We start from the raw sequence: 11780 nt of genomic DNA on the forward strand, positions 1-11780 counted from the left end.
TGCTACACATTAATTTAGTTGCACTTTCATGTCTGACTCTTTGCAATCCCATGAAGTGTAGCCTGCCCCGCTCCTCTGTCCACGGATTTCTCCAAGCAAGAGTCCTGGAGTGGGTTGCCGTTTCCTTCTCTAGGGGATCTTCCCAACCCAGAGATCAAATCTGGGTCTCCTGCAATGTAGACAGATTCTTTACCAACTGAGCCACTAGGGAAGGGCTACACATTATCCGGGCCTCATTTCCAGTGGGATAATTTTGTCTGTGCTAATTTGTTTTCCATCTCTTTATCTACCATGTTTAACTTAACGCCTGACACAGAGTAAACTCTCAGTTAAGTTTTGCTCGACTGGCTCTGATATGAACCTAAGATCAAAGTCTTTAACCTGGCCCCAGCGATTCAGTTTTTAGTACACAGTTTGTTGAGAGGCAATTCCTCCTGGCATTTCTACACATCTGCTATCAGCTTTTGTTCTGGAAGTTTCTTTCAAGGATGTCTATGCAGCAAACAACTTTGAAAGAGAGTGGTAGTGTCTCCTTCTAAGATTAAAAAAAAAAAAAAGGCAGATTTGTTTCCTGACTGAGTAGTCTTTCTCCCTCCGGGGAAAATGTGGGGAGACTTGCTAAATAGGCTTGTAAGCAGCCTCTTACAACACTAGGGACTTCCTAAGCTTGAGTTCTCAGCAGTGACCCAAACCCAGTCTATGCAGCACCCACTGGGGGCCCTTCACATCACCTTTGTAGGACTGGGGGAGCAAAAGGGACTGATATAACTGTGAAACTCCTGAGCCTGTTGTGCTGTGAACAATAAAGCCCTTTGTCTCTGACCCAGGAATCACATGATTTCTGCCAAGAGGTATGGAACAGTGGGAGGCTCATTTGTTGGCTTTCGAGTGGGATGAAATTTCAGATGCTCCACCATTCTGTACAAGGTTGGTCTCTAATGTGTCAAATGGAAAAGTATCTCCCATCCAGAGCCACAGACATCTTAGATCTGCCAAGATATTATTCCAACTCCTTCAATTATATAGAGATCCAAAGAGGTGAAATGACTTTTCCAAGGTTACACAGCTTATTAACTGTTATGTGCAACCTGAACAGTGTCTTGCAAAGAAGATGGACTCTGGGATCATTTCAGATTACAGTAATGTCACTTATTAGCTTCAGGTATTTATTTAACCTCTCTGAGCTATGGCTTACTCATCTGTAAAATGGAGTTAATAGATCTCTATCAGAGGGTTGTTGAGAGCAAAGATTCAAATGTGATGAACTATGAAGCTGCCTAATGAGACAATCTAGGGTCTTAAGTCTTCTTTTCTTTCTTGGCAGGTGTAAAAATAAAACTCAGCTCTAATGAGGTCATCTGAAATTTCTGGGTCCTGCTTTTCTGTTGAAACTGAAACAAAGTCTTCATTCTCATTGATTCTAGTTCTATTCTACAGGCTCCCAATCATTCCTCAGAAGGAACAGAAGGAATGCTGACCAGAACATCATAAATGAAGTCTGAAATGGATTCTATGGGAGTAAGCCCTGTGTTTAATCCTGCAAAGAATCTCAGGTAAGGCTGACTTCTGGCCAAGTCTATTTCTCTCAGATTCTATGACTCTGAGCTGTTTAATTCCTCTGTCTTCAGTATAAATGGGATTGAAAGGACTAATTTGCCTAATAGAAGTGTTAAATGCATTAATTAAGAGCTTTGATAATTCACAGGATTTCACTAGAGTTGGTTAAAATTCCAGTATGTGTGGGGCTCACATTGAGTTCCACGTGTGCCTTTTTCCTACACTTTTCTCTTTTCCTGTTCTGAACGGTGAGGCAATTCTTGTCAGCTTTGAGGCATATCCTGCCATTTTCACCTACTGAGAAACTCAGTCTTAATAAATTTTGAAAGCAGATTAATTCTCTCTCATGGTGGATTTCATTGTCAGTTTTCAAGTTTGGAACAAGGTGGAACATACTCCACTGTGATTTTCTTACATTTCACAGCATTAAGAAAAGCCATGCCTCCCCCAAACCCCCAGACTTTCAAATCTGTAACCATTTCCTGTAGAATTTACTCCCTAAAAGCTGCAACTTTTGTTGGAATTTCCCCTAAAATTCTGAACACAGCCAGCCAGACTAAATAATAGATCTTTCCATGAAGGAGAATGAACTTTCTTCTTCCTACCTTAGGAGGAATAATGTCCAAAGTATGAAGTTTGACCTGGGGAAGGAAATGGCAACCTATTCTAGTATTCTTGGCTGGAGAATCCCATGGACAGAGAAGCCCGGCAGGCTACAGTCCATGGGGTCACAAAGAGTCAGACACGATTGAGTGACTAACAACAACAACAAATGAAGTTCGACCAATCATCCATTGTGCCCTTTTCTGAGCAAACCCCAATGGCAAATGTCCTTCACAAACCAAAGTTTTAGGCTGGTCCTTGAACCAACATGGAGTAATTGAGAAAATCCTGAAGGGCCAACCCATCCTGGGTCCTTGAAGTGAAAAAGAGAAGCTTTAAACTCAGTTCTCCTGCATAAGCTTGCAGTCAAGGTTGCAGAAATATAAAATGGACATAATAAATTGCAATACTCTACTGCTGCTGCTGCTAAGTCACTGCAGTCATGTCCAACTCTGTGCGACCCAATAGACAGCAGCCCACCAGGCTCCTCTGTCCACGGAATTCTCTAGGCAAGAATACTGGAGTTGGTTGCCAATTCCTTCTTTGACAATACTTTATGGAAGGCTGCTGATTGCCAGTGATTCTCTGAGACCCTCTTCCATAGTGGGCCCAAAGATGAGGGAGTGATCCCAGGTGACATGGAAGAAAAGAGGAAGAAAATGTATTCCTCTCATTATAGGCAAAACCTATGCATCATTTAATTCAAAAGATTTTTATAGCAACAATCACCATGTACAGTCTTTAGAAAGGCACCGGAGAATGTTTTCTTATTTAAATTGAATGGAACTAAACTGAGTAAAGTAATGCTCAAAATTCTCCAAGCCAGGCTTCAGCAATATGTGAACTGTGAACTTCCAGATGTTCAAGCTGGTTTTAGAAAAGGCAGAGGAACCAGAGATCAAATTGCCAATATCTGCTGGATCATGGAGAGTTCCAGAAAAACATTTATTTCTGCTTTATTGACTATGCGAAAGTCTTTGGCTGTGTGGATCATAATAAACTGGGGAAAATTCTGAAAGAGATGGGAATACCAGACCACCTGACCTGCCTCTTGAGAAACCTGTGTGCAGATCAGGAAGCAACAGTTAGAACTGGACATGGAACAACAGACTGGTTCCAAATAGGAAAAGGAGTACATCAAGGCTGTATATTGTCACCCTGCTTGTTTAACTTCTGTGCAGAGTACATCATGAGAAATACTGGGATGGAAGAAGCAGAAGCTGGAATCAAGATTGCCAGGAGAAATATCAATAACCTCAGATATGCAGATGACACCACCCTTATGACAGAAAGTGAAGAGGAACTAAAGAGCCTCTTGAAGAAAGTGAAAGAAGAGAGTGAAAACTTTGGCTTAAAGCTCAACATTCAGAAAATGAAGATCATGGCATCTGGTCCCATCACTTCATGGCAAATAGATGGGGAAACAGTGAAAACAGTGTCAGACTTTATTTCTGGGGGCTCCAAAATCACTGCAGATGGTGACTGCAGCCATGAAATTAAAAGACGCTTACTCCTTAGAAGGAAAGTTATGACCAACCTACATAGCATATTCAAAAGCAGAGACATTACTTTGCCAAAAAGGTCCATCTAGTCAAGGCTATGGTTTTTCCAGTGGTCATGTATGGATGTGAAAGCTGGACTATGAAGAAAGCTGAGTGCCAAAGAATTGATGCTTTTGAACTGTGGTGTTGGAGAAGACTCTTGAGAGTCCCTTGGACTGCAAGGAGGTCAAACCAGTCCCTTCTAAAGGAGATCAGTCCTGAGAGTTCATTGGAAGGACTGATGGTAAAGCTGAAACTCCAATACTTTGGCCACCTCATGCAAAGAGCTGACTCATTGGAAAAGACTCTAATGCTGGGAGGGATTGGGGGCAGGAGGAGAAGGGGACGACAGAGGATGAGATGGCTGGATGGCATCACCGACTTGATGGACATGAGTGTGAGTGAACTCCGGGAGTTGGTGATGGACAGGGAGGCCTGGCGTGTTGTGATTCATGGGGTCACAAAGAGTCGAACATGACTGAGCAACTGAACCAAACTGAACTGAACTGAAACAATGATGCTATTGTAGGTTATCTAAATGGAAGTGGAGATGTATATTCACTGCTTTACATAAATATAATTTTAAAAATTTCTCAAGATAAATTCCTAGTGTGTTTCTGGTCCCAGAATGAGGGAGCGGAAGGCAAGTGTGAGGTTGAATTATATGGGTTTTCAGGACTCCGCAAACTATAGGTGAGGAATTTGAATTTCTGTGCAGGTTGCCTCTACCTATTAAAGTCTCTGGCTATTTTTTGTTGTTGCTGTTGTTTGGTCGCTACGTCGTGTCCAACATTTTTGTGACGCCACAGATTTAGCCCTCCAGGCTCCTCTGTCCGTGGGATTTCCCAGGCAATAATACTGGTGTGGGTTGTCATTTCCATCTCCAGGGGATCTTCCTAGACCAGGGATTGAACCTGGGTCTCCTGCTTGGCAGGCAGATTCTTTATCACTGAGCCACCTGAGAGGATCTTAGCTATTTTTACCTTCCTTTTCTCTATGATTTTTGCTTTCATGGACCACAGAAACCAGTATGCTTCAGGAAGACAAAATGTCTCTCTCCTTTTGAAAGTTTGTGGCTTCAGACCATACACTGGGCCAACTCCAAATGCATAGTCAAGCCATACTTATGGGTAAAAGTTTAAAACTGGTGAAGTTTCTTTGGGTTGCCTAAGGATTTCACTGCCCTCTTCATCATCAGCCATGATACTCAATTAAGTTCCTTTAGACTGTTTTTTTTTTTTTCTTGATCATGAAATCATCCTATAGTAAAAGTTGCAAAATGATAACCCACAAAGTACAACTGCTCTGCAAATGTGTTGTGTTTGGTCTTCATACATGTTTTTTAATGGATTTATTTAAGATTATTTATAAATCTAGAGATAATTAGATATTTAGGTATTTAGAAGGAGAAGAGGGTATCAGAGGATAAGATGGCTGGATGGCATCACTGAGGCAATGGACAGGAATTTGGGAAAATTTGGGGAGATGGTGAGGGACAGGAAGGCCTAGAATGCTGCAGTCCATGGGGTCACAGAGTCTGACACAACTGGGCAACTGAAATCACTTAAGAATGTGAGCCTGGGACTTCTTAGAATATTAAAATATCACATCACACTAGACTTATCTTCCTTCAGGTAACTGTTGGCTGGTGCTAAACAGAGGCATCTCCTTTGCATGAGATCTTTACTGTCCTAATCTCCAGAAATCCTTCCAATTCTTAACGTCCCCTTAGCAGGGTTGGGTATTGATTTTAATTTGTTGTAATGATGGGTTGTTTTCTTCATGTAGTAGAGTTCAGTGGAAAGCAAAATAATTCTTTTATCTGTACTTCTACCGCAAGTGAGAAAAGAGAAGATACGCCATGAACATATTTAACTAGTACTTCCAAAGTATTAGCGATTAATCCAAGTACATGGTGGCTAGCAGGGAATGAAAGAAAAATATGCTCATGGAACTGACATTCAAGTGGGGATTTAGACAACAGACAAGTAAACTGGTAACTAAGATAATTTGAGGGAACAGAAGAGTGCTATAAAGAAAAGAAAATAGAATAACATAGAATGAAAAAAAATGGGAAAAGTAGAGGTGTTGATATCAGAAAAGGAAGTGGAAGAAGACAGAAAGGTCAAGAAGCAACTTGCCAGGAAAGAGTTCGAATTATATTCAAAGTGTACTGAGCAACTATTGTAAAATTTTAAAAAGCAGAAGCAACTGGACCTGATTTGTTCTTTGAAACATCACTGTGCTTGATTTGATAAAAGGGACTCTCAAAGGAAACAGAAGAGCTGATAGTCCAGAGAGATAAGGTGGGGTTTGTGCTAGTCTTGTAGATGGTGAGAAATGGTCAGATCAGAGGTATGTTCTGGAGATATTACCAATAAAGCTTACTGTTGGACTGAACTCAGTGTATAAAAGAAAGAGAAAGATTAAGTAGTGACGCTTTGGGCTTGAGCACCTGGATGGGCAAGATGGAAAATGCTAAAATGGGAGTGGCAGTGAGGCTGGATGGGACAGAAGGAGATTTGAGGAACAGTGGAAACACTGACACCCTTGCAGCCATATAGGCCAGAGATGGTTATTATACATCAAAGTGTGGATGTTGAGTGCACAGTAGGGTATCAGAACGTGAAACTCAAGAAGAGGTTTGGGCTGAAGGAATTTAGGGTTTGGTGTTGAATGAGATTACTTAGGAAAGGGTGTAAAGAAAAAAGAAAAAAAACTGTGGGTAGAGAAATATTCTTGGGTCCTCCCAACATTTAAAGTGGAAGATGAGGCTTGGAAGATTCACTGGGATAGGACAACCAATTGAGGACAGCATTGGGGAGGAAGAGATTTTCTACCCTTCCAAGTTCTTCTGGCTGGTCTGGGAATTAGATGGCCATGAGATAGTGAGAATTACAGGAGAAAATCAAACAAAAGGATAATAACATGCATATTTGGGAGAAACTAGGAAAACTGAGTAACTTGCCAAAATGGCCTAAATCCCCACTTTAAATACCATCTTCATCTAAAGACAGAAGAGGATACTGTGGGATGTTGGGACTTTAAAGGGGAGTAAGGCAATTCACAAGGAGATGGAAAAGGTTTGGTAAACAAGCTTTTACTGGGCTATTCAGAGACAATGGGACACAGATAACTCTAGAATAGCCATCATACATCTGGAGAGGAAAGACAGAGACTTTCAGAAACATTCAGTTTTATTGTTGAGTCAACCAACCCCAAAATAGCTTACCTCCGGGTTTCATTATGTGAGATAATGTTCCTAGACTTTACACAAACTGGGTTTTCGATACGTATGATTCGTAGCTGATATACTTTCCATGACCACCCTAGATACATTAGCCAAGTACCTGCCCCCACAACCCCAGGTTAATTTTTTCTTCTTTGCTTGTAATGATCTGATATTCCTAGAGAAGAGAATAGCTATACACTCCAGTATTCCTGCCTGGAAAATCCCATGGACAGAGAAGCCTGGCAAGCTATAGTCCGTGAGGTTACAAAAAGTCAGATATTTTCTGATATTACCATGTTTAAGTAGTTTTGGTCCTGCTTCCTCTTATTGAAATTAAACTCCAAGAAGCGGATATCAGCCTGCTTTCTATATTCCTGAGACCTCCTGGCCTAGTACCTGCCAAGTATATGGATGTGTGCAGAGGTAAAAAGGAACTGAGAATCATAAGTTGAGACACATTCCCAGTCATGTACATGCTGCCCAGTAGCAGCATGACACTGGGAAAGTCTCTGAACCTCTCAGAACTTAACTACCTCGTCCACACAGAACTATAATGAGGGTCAGATGAAAGATCTCAGGAGAGGGCTTTATAAATGGAACAGCAAAGTTCAAATGCAGAAGAGTATTACTTTCCCTTTATGACTAACACATGGTTTTCATCTCAAATAACTCAGTGCTATTATTGTTTAAGGTCATAAAAGAATGTCCCTTAGGAAAAATATTCAAATTGAACTTTCCAAATACATAATTGACATGAATCAGAAATGCCATACCATTCTACTGCTGTAGAAAAGTTTGCTTTTCTGGAGTATTAAATGTAGATTTTTTCACTTTTCTGGACACTATAATGAGCTTTTTCTCCTAAGGTATTCTGTAAGAAGTTTTCAAATTCCTGACAAAAAGGTCAGACTTGCCAAGGGCAGCAATAGATCTGAAGGGGGAAAGAAGGTTTCATCATTCCTACTCTATTGGTAACAGAAATCTACTGTTTTTTAAAAAAATCACATCTCGATGTCTTTTCTGTGATTTCTATTTTTAAAAATTCAAACCCAGTCCTCATTAAGGTAATGGGGCAGGGAGAACAGAACATTTCTCTTAACATTTGCTTTTATTCACCAATTCACAGATCAGACTAACCCACACAAAGCCTAGTGGATATTTATTTTTACCAGTGGCCCAGAGGGTGATAGTATTCCTGATCTAATAATTGCCATGTAATCCCTCAACAAGGTAGATTAAAGAGGGAGAAAATAGTATCTTATGTATAGCTAATATAGGAATCAACTAAATCTACTTAGGAACAAGCCCTATTGTAGTTTGGGGTTCTAGCTGTTTTCATTGGTGTGATCTCCTAGGTAGGCAACCCTTTATAAGGCTATCATTTGTATCAGACTATTGCAAGTGACATGTTTATGAAGAAATTATTTTTATTTTTAATGCTAATATGCTTGTTAAAATTTAGCTAGATATTTCTCAGATACCAGATGGCAAGTTTAAAATATAACAATACATTTTTTTTATCCAGGTGTTTAATCTGGAGCATAGCTGTGATCTGTGAAGTCTACACAGAAGCACATGCACTTCGTTTATAGGAAAGATCATCAGAAACTTATTCTGAATTCATTCATTTGTACTCTAGAAGTAGTTATAATAAGAAGCAGCTTTGTCCCTATGTGGAAAAATATCAGCAACTTCAGAATCTCTGCATTTAACTCTCTCTTTTATACTGAAGGAGAGTAAGATAAATGTGTTCAGATGTATTTGTGACATTTGATGGAAATGAGACCAAAATTTAGGGCAAATGCAGCCCTACAGCTCTTCTCTTGAGATTCCAGATTGAGCTCTGTGAAAACAGCAGAAAATAAAATGAATAAAAAATATAATAATAATCCTGCCTCCTTATTAAGCTGTGTCGGTACTCACACAGTCTTTCTGAGACAGGGCACTGTTTTCCACCTTCCACCAGGGCTTGAGTCCAAGTGTTACCATTCTCTTCCTTCCTCACAGAATAAGGAAAATGGAGAGAGAAGGAGCTGATCATGCTGCAAGGGGGCCCTCAAGTCTGTATGTGCCACTACTTAATGCACGTTGGCTCTCTTGACTAATAAAAGTGAAGTCGCTTAGTCGTGTACGATTCTTTGCAACCCCGTGGACTGTAGCCTACCAGGCTCCTCCATCCATGGGATTCTCTAGGCAAGAATACCGGAATGGTTGCCATTTCCTTCTCGAGCGGATCTTCCTGACCCAGGGATCGAACCCAGGTCTCCCACATTGCGGGCAAACGCTTTTCCCTCTGAGCCACCAGGGAAGCCCTCTCAACTAATAATTGGGGCAGAATTAATACTCCAGCCTTTTTGCCATTTGATGGGATGCTCTCCTTTCATTATAGGTGGAGGAACCTGGGGTTGTGTGGGCAGATAGGAGGATAAAGGAAGTATGCTCTCTCCCTTCTATGGATGCCCCTGCTTTCATTGTGAAGATGAGAAAACAGAACCTCAGAGGGGGCACAGATTTTTTCTCTAAGATTCACAGCAGGTAAGAGTTTGAAGTCAGGTCTGCATGATTCTAATTGACTACAAAAGGCCCTACTTGTCTTCTTCCCCTGCCCTGTGCTGTTTCCCCACATTACCCTTTATTTGGCTTCCTAATGTGCAGTGACTGAGGGACAAAAAATGACAGGTGGTGAAGGAATTGCTGCAGGCACGCACAGACAACTGCCCAGAGGGGCAGAAATGTCACACCAGATCCCTGTGAATGACTCACAGCTACCCATGGGGTTTTATTTTTATAAACATACAAAAGAACTACCCCCACCACCACCCACACATGTCACTACTTGGCATTTACTGTAGGAAGAAATGATTCCATATTCTTTCACAACATCTAAGGTCATCCATCATGTTACAACTCAAAATAATATTGATAACCAAACATACACTGGCTACCAAGAGAAATATTCAGCAGAGTTTATTTTAAAAGGCAAGAAAGGTTATAACGAAGAGATTCTATAAGCATATTTCATGACATACAAGTAATTCAAAATTGAATTTCTGAACAGAAGAGGGTTTACTGGCCAGATAAGGTTTTGAACTACTGCATTTTATGTAACCTTTTAGGTGAGTCATACTGCCTATTAGCATATGAAATCATAAATACGATAATAAATAAGCTCTTTTTATTTTTGCATTGCCCAAATTTGTTTGACCTTAAAAACCTTTCCTCACTCTCATAATACAAGTCACGGAACTAGATTTCAAGAGAATACACTATGGAAAATGAAGCATAATAAATTACAGAAATATTTAACTCAGAATATGTAAATCTAAATTTTCTCCTTTAAAATATTTTTAGAAAGGAAAGTTCTGGTACTTAACAGGGTAAACTCCAGGAGCATTCCCTAGATGGCATGTCTGTCTCACCTCAAGGAACTTTCTCATTCTTTTCCAAATAAAATAGTTACAGAGACTTAACATATTTACTCTGGAGGGTATTTCTCTCATTTAAAAAATACATATGTTTAGCCTCAGTGCTCAGACCTGTCCCTCAGTCCATAAAAGGACTGACTGGCCTGACATGGTAATTATTGTACCAGAAAGAAAAGAAAGAAAGAACATTGCATTTAAACTGTAGTGAACATTAAGAAGAAAATAAATAAACACTATTTTCTGCATTTTAAGCAAATGCCACATCAAGGAATCTCATAGACCATCACAAAACCAGTAATCAAAGGCCAGGCACCTTTCCTTGGCTGTATTCAGTGCTTTCTGTTGTGAATAAATGCAATGAAGCATTTGAAGCTGCCAAGTGAACAACCCAGAAAATACATGAAATCTTTTTTTATCTCGCTCTACAGCAAATCAGTGACTCTGTGTTCCTCTCCTACACTTTGTCTGACAAGCAGCATTTTTTATATAAAAGACAGATGAACGAGTTAATGAATGTTGTACAGATGCAGTGTAGATAGTTACCTGCCAGCTGTGTGAAACTGGGGAGAAGATGAAAGCTTCGCATCTGAGTAACCCTTATCACTCAAACCAGAGGGTTTTGAAATATAGTGAGTTTTCATGTCTGATGGCAGAAGGTCCCAGTGATTCTTTATTGTTACCAGGGAGCAATAACCCCTTGAATCCACCAGTGAAACAACTCTCAAGCTCCTTGTCCCTGAAATATTTTATCTACAGGGCACACCAGCTTGCTAAGAAGTCCTATTTATGTCAGAGAAGTAGATGTCATTGTGGAGAGACCAGAGTTAGTGCCCATCAGAAACTTGCCAGGGTGTTTGATGCTGCCATGAATGATCCCAGAACTGAATTCTCTTCTTATTTTTCCATGCCCTATTTTAGACAAAATTTCTAGGACATCCTGGCTCTCTCTCTCTCTCTCTTGACACCCCCACCATCCTGAACTTCTAAAATTGTCACTGGTCTGTTACCTGGGAAGCCTTTGATTCTCCATACCTGGTCCAAGGCTGGAAAGGATCTGACATATTGGATGGTTAGATTTGCTGTCCGTCCCTGGGGACTGCAGTTCTGTGCCTTTAGGAAGTGTCACTGACTTCCTGTTGAACTCCTCCTCCTCCCAGCATGCCGCTGAATTGGTGCTGCACTTCCTGTGGAAAGCTAATGCAGAGAGCAGGGGAGGGCGGCAGAGAGAACAAGGCTGGGCACAGATCATGGTACAGAAAACACTTCAGATACCATGCTCACAAGGAGGCATCAGAGACTAAAATCCTGGGATCTGGAACTGAGATAAGGCCCAAACCAACTGATGTAGGTAGGCTGTGAATAGACTAATGGCATTTTGGTGACTGTATAGAACAGCCCCATAGTGCCTTTTACTGGGCAGTT

General features: G+C 40.7%; 1 long non-coding RNA gene across 1 annotated transcript in view; it reads right to left on the bottom strand.

Annotated features, from left to right (window-relative positions):
- LOC133257411 (uncharacterized) overlaps positions 1-11536 on the bottom strand; it is a 60455-nt gene extending 48919 nt beyond the window's left edge. Inside the window, exon 1 of the long non-coding RNA XR_009739540.1 lies at positions 11391-11536. This is a non-coding gene — a long non-coding RNA (uncharacterized LOC133257411). The remainder of the gene's footprint in view (positions 1-11390) is intronic.
- Between the last annotated feature and the right edge of the window lie 244 nt (positions 11537-11780).

Source organism: Bos javanicus, chromosome 11, assembly GCF_032452875.1.
Source record: "Bos javanicus breed banteng chromosome 11, ARS-OSU_banteng_1.0, whole genome shotgun sequence".
Lineage (NCBI taxonomy): Eukaryota > Metazoa > Chordata > Mammalia > Artiodactyla > Bovidae > Bos > Bos javanicus.